A 5,000-nucleotide genomic window follows, 5' to 3' on the forward strand; every position below is an offset into this window, starting at 1 on the left:
AACCTAACCCACGTTGTCCCCTAACGTAACCCACGTTGTCCCCTAACGTAACCCACGTTGTCCCCTAACGTAACCCACGTTGTCCCCTAACGTAACCCACGTTGTCCCCTAACGTAACCCACGTTGTCCCCTAACGTAACCCACGTTGTCCCCTAACGTAACCCACGTTGTCGCCTATCGTAACCCACGTTGTCGCCTAAACCTGCTCTGTAATTGTTATACGACTCGTTCAATTAGTGTAGTGTTGCCCACCCGCAACCCTCGCAATATAGTTCGCTACTCGCACTGCCCGCTCCCCTGTGTATCGCTTCATGTTAAACACCTTGCAAGTCTTGCTGACTTTCCACATGCTCCTGCTGTACACTGTAATGTGGATGGCAGCAGGGCGTACATGCCGCCCCCCCCCCCCCCCCACCTCTCCCCACGTCCCCACCTTGCCCCCTGCCTTCGCAAGGTGGTTGGTGACAAGTTTGCATGTTCAATGCCCTTCGCATGCGACGTACGCAGGCTACGTTGTGGTGCGGCCTGTGTCAACTGTCCGCTGATGTCGTACGCGTGAACCACAATCTGTACTGCACATTCGTCCTTATGTACTGAATGATACATCGTGGCACATGTGTGACCGTACAACGACTGCGCCCAAAAACGGCGGACCATACAGTGCAAATATTGTGCACGCAGCTACGTGTCGTCTCCCTATGAGAGCTGGATTGCAGTGTGGTACGCCATAGAGACGTGTGGGAGGAACGGACGCCGTGGATGGCGATCAGCATGAGCTGTCTGTTGATGTATTCGGACCTAGTCGTCTCTCCTCACACACCGTGATGGCATGGTGCAGCGCGTTCCATATCTGCGACATGCTACAGAAGCCGGTTGACAGTCGTTCGAGCAATGGACATCGCATACGTACGGGGGCCACCTTCCACGTATTGTCTAGGCGTGCACATTTTGTTGCGTGTATGTGGGCAGACGTAGTGTGGCGTGACACCTGACACAGGCATGCAATAATGGTTGAAGTTGCAAATGGCGATGGACGCCTACGTTTTCTGGTGAAGTTACGCAAATGAAGAAATGGTAACCCGTTGTGGTGCGGTTGTTCTCGCTAGGGGTGAATCGGTGATGGCGACGATAGGTTGAGGTACTAACCGGTTGTTCCAGCGATACCCACCATGCCGACGAAACTGAACGGCATCTGGGTGTGAAGCGATACGCGGCGGTGGCTGGGTGGGACCGTCCCCGGCCGGTGAGGGGGCGCCTCCCGGCGTGCTGGCCGCGCGGTGCGTGGGCGCACGCGCTACAGCCGGCTGGTGGGGGCGGCCAGTGGCAGGCGCGCCGGCCGACGGACGCGGCAGGCGTCGCAGCTGCGCGCCGGCGCACCCTGCGCGCGGCGCCGTGCGGCCAAAGTAGGTCCTCGCGGGCCCGGTGCGAAGCGCGGTGGACATCTGCAGTGTGCTGGTCCGATTGAGGACTGTGTGCGTTGAGGATGCGCCGCCGCCCGGCGCTCGGCGCCGCGACGCCGTCTGCTGCTCGGTCGCCCCAGCGGTTCTCGCTGGTGGTTTGTATCGCAGCTGTGCGGATGTGTTGGCGTGTGCGCTGTGCTGGGAGAGTTCGCTTCGGCACCCAAGTGGGGCTTTTGTCCTTCTGTGGCGCTGGCGTTGGAGCTGCCGGTCACCGTAGGTGGCGCGTGTTGTCTCCCGCCGGCAATGCCACGACAGCACGCTCCCGGGCCTCTGTCGGCAGCGGCAAGCTCAGTTGGGAGCACGGGTGGTCGCACCGAAAGCGTCTACTCGCCTAACTCCGGGCGATTGCGCCTCTCTCGAACCCGACCAAGTACTTGGGACGGCGCTGCGCGCCGCCGGGACCTGAGAGGGTTTCGAGGTGTATTGTGCAGGGGAGCTCAGCCTCCTCCTGTTTGCAGAATGATTGAGCGGACGCTTGCGTGTTCGCGCGGGCCCCCGGGACACACTCCCGGGCGGCCGGCTGCTCAGCTCTAGTTGACGCAGCTCCCTGGTTGATCCTGCCAGTAGTCATATGCTTGTCTCAAAGATTAAGCCATGCATGTCTCAGTACAAGCCGCATTAAGGTGAAACCGCGAATGGCTCATTAAATCAGTTATGGTTCCTTAGATCGTACCCACGTTACTTGGATAACTGTGGTAATTCTAGAGCTAATACATGCAAACAGAGTCCCGACCAGAGATGGAAGGGACGCTTTTATTAGATCAAAACCAATCGGTCGGCTCGTCCGGTCCGTTTGCCTTGGTGACTCTGAATAACTTTGGGCTGATCGCACGGTCCTCGTACCGGCGACGCATCTTTCAAATGTCTGCCTTATCAACTGTCGATGGTAGGTTCTGCGCCTACCATGGTTGTAACGGGTAACGGGGAATCAGGGTTCGATTCCGGAGAGGGAGCCTGAGAAACGGCTACCACATCCAAGGAAGGCAGCAGGCGCGCAAATTACCCACTCCCGGCACGGGGAGGTAGTGACGAAAAATAACGATACGGGACTCATCCGAGGCCCCGTAATCGGAATGAGTACACTTTAAATCCTTTAACGAGTATCTATTGGAGGGCAAGTCTGGTGCCAGCAGCCGCGGTAATTCCAGCTCCAATAGCGTATATTAAAGTTGTTGCGGTTAAAAAGCTCGTAGTTGGATTTGTGTCCCACGCTGTTGGTTCACCGCCCGTCGGTGTTTAACTGGCATGTATCGTGGGACGTCCTGCCGGTGGGGCGAGCCGAAGGCGTGCGACCGCCCCGTGCGTGCTCGTGCGTCCCGAGGCGGACCCCGTTGAAATCCTACCAGGGTGCTCTTTATTGAGTGTCTCGGTGGGCCGGCACGTTTACTTTGAACAAATTAGAGTGCTTAAAGCAGGCAAGCCCGCCTGAATACTGTGTGCATGGAATAATGGAATAGGACCTCGGTTCTATTTTGTTGGTTTTCGGAACCCGAGGTAATGATTAATAGGGACAGGCGGGGGCATTCGTATTGCGACGTTAGAGGTGAAATTCTTGGATCGTCGCAAGACGAACAGAAGCGAAAGCATTTGCCAAGTATGTTTTCATTAATCAAGAACGAAAGTTAGAGGTTCGAAGGCGATCAGATACCGCCCTAGTTCTAACCATAAACGATGCCAGCCAGCGATCCGCCGCAGTTCCTCCGATGACTCGGCGGGCAGCCTCCGGGAAACCAAAGCTTTTGGGTTCCGGGGGAAGTATGGTTGCAAAGCTGAAACTTAAAGGAATTGACGGAAGGGCACCACCAGGAGTGGAGCCTGCGGCTTAATTTGACTCAACACGGGAAACCTCACCAGGCCCGGACACCGGAAGGATTGACAGATTGATAGCTCTTTCTTGATTCGGTGGGTGGTGGTGCATGGCCGTTCTTAGTTGGTGGAGCGATTTGTCTGGTTAATTCCGATAACGAACGAGACTCTAGCCTGCTAACTAGTCGCGTGACATCCTTCGTGCTGTCAGCGATTACTTTTCTTCTTAGAGGGACAGGCGGCTTCTAGCCGCACGAGATTGAGCAATAACAGGTCTGTGATGCCCTTAGATGTTCTGGGCCGCACGCGCGCTACACTGAAGGAATCAGCGTGTCTTCCTAGGCCGAAAGGTCGGGGTAACCCGCTGAACCTCCTTCGTGCTAGGGATTGGGGCTTGCAATTGTTCCCCATGAACGAGGAATTCCCAGTAAGCGCGAGTCATAAGCTCGCGTTGATTACGTCCCTGCCCTTTGTACACACCGCCCGTCGCTACTACCGATTGAATGATTTAGTGAGGTCTTCGGACTGGTACGCGGCATTGACTCTGTCGTTGCCGATGCTACCGGAAAGATGACCAAACTTGATCATTTAGAGGAAGTAAAAGTCGTAACAAGGTTTCCGTAGGTGAACCTGCGGAAGGATCATTACCGACTAGACTGCATGTCTTTCGATGTGCGTGTCGTGTCGCGCAACACGCTACCTGTACGGCTCGCAGTAGCCGTGCGCCGCGTGCGGAACCACGCGTGCCTCTCAAAACTAGCGGCAATGTTGTGTGGTACGAGCGCTGAAGCGCTGGAGCGGCTGGCCTGCGGCACCTGGCGCCTGGCGCCGGTTTTGAATGACTTTCGCCCGAGTGCCTGTCCGCTCCGGTGTGGAGCCGTACGACGCCCGTCGGCCGTGAGGCCGTTGGACACAGAACGCTGGAACAGGGGCCGCCACACGCCTCACTCCCGCCTATGCGACCGTCTCGAAAGAGACGGCGGAAACTTGAGAAAAGATCACCCAGGACGGTGGATCACTCGGCTCGTGGGTCGATGAAGAACGCAGCAAATTGCGCGTCGACATGTGAACTGCAGGACACATGAACATCGACGTTTCGAACGCACATTGCGGTCCATGGATTCCGTTCCCGGGCCACGTCTGGCTGAGGGTCGGCTACGTATACTGAAGCGCGCGGCGTTTGCCCCGCTTCGCAGACCTGGGAGTGTCGCGGCCGCCTGTGGGGCCGGCCGCGTCTCCTCAAACGTGCGATGCGCGCCCGTCGCCTGGCGGTTCGCATACCGGTACTTTCTCGGTAGCGTGCACAGCCGGCTGGCGGTGTGGCGTGCGACACCTCGTACAACGACCTCAGAGCAGGCGAGACTACCCGCTGAATTTAAGCATATTACTAAGCGGAGGAAAAGAAACTAACAAGGATTCCCCCAGTAGCGGCGAGCGAACAGGGAAGAGTCCAGCACCGAACCCCGCAGGCTGCCGCCTGTCGTGGCATGTGGTGTTTGGGAGGGTCCACTACCCCGACGCCTCGCGCCGAGCCCAAGTCCAACTTGAATGAGGCCACGGCCCGTAGAGGGTGCCAGGCCCGTAGCGGCCGGTGCGAGCGTCGGCGGGACCTCTCCTTCGAGTCGGGTTGCTTGAGAGTGCAGCTCCAAGTGGGTGGTAAACTCCATCTGAGACTAAATATGACCACGAGACCGATAGCGAACAAGTACCGTGAGGGAAAGTTGAAAAGAACTT

General features: G+C 57.3%; 2 non-coding genes and 1 pseudogene across 2 annotated transcripts; all 3 read left to right on the forward strand.

The window, feature by feature from the left end:
* Positions 1-2,004: 2,004 nt before the first annotated feature.
* Positions 2,005-3,913, forward strand: LOC124742126. Its single transcript, XR_007010184.1, has one exon. It is a non-coding gene; the product is annotated as a small subunit ribosomal RNA (ribosomal RNA).
* A 352-nt stretch (positions 3,914-4,265) lies between these two features.
* Positions 4,266-4,420, forward strand: LOC124742120. The gene has a single exon (XR_007010180.1). It is a non-coding gene; the product is annotated as a 5.8S ribosomal RNA (ribosomal RNA).
* Positions 4,421-4,608: 188 nt separating this feature from the next.
* Positions 4,609-5,000, forward strand: part of LOC124742122 — a 4,221-nt pseudogene continuing 3,829 nt past the window's right edge.

This window comes from Schistocerca piceifrons, unplaced genomic scaffold, assembly GCF_021461385.2.
Source record: "Schistocerca piceifrons isolate TAMUIC-IGC-003096 unplaced genomic scaffold, iqSchPice1.1 HiC_scaffold_213, whole genome shotgun sequence".
In the NCBI taxonomy this organism is placed as follows: Eukaryota; Metazoa; Arthropoda; class Insecta; order Orthoptera; family Acrididae; genus Schistocerca; species Schistocerca piceifrons.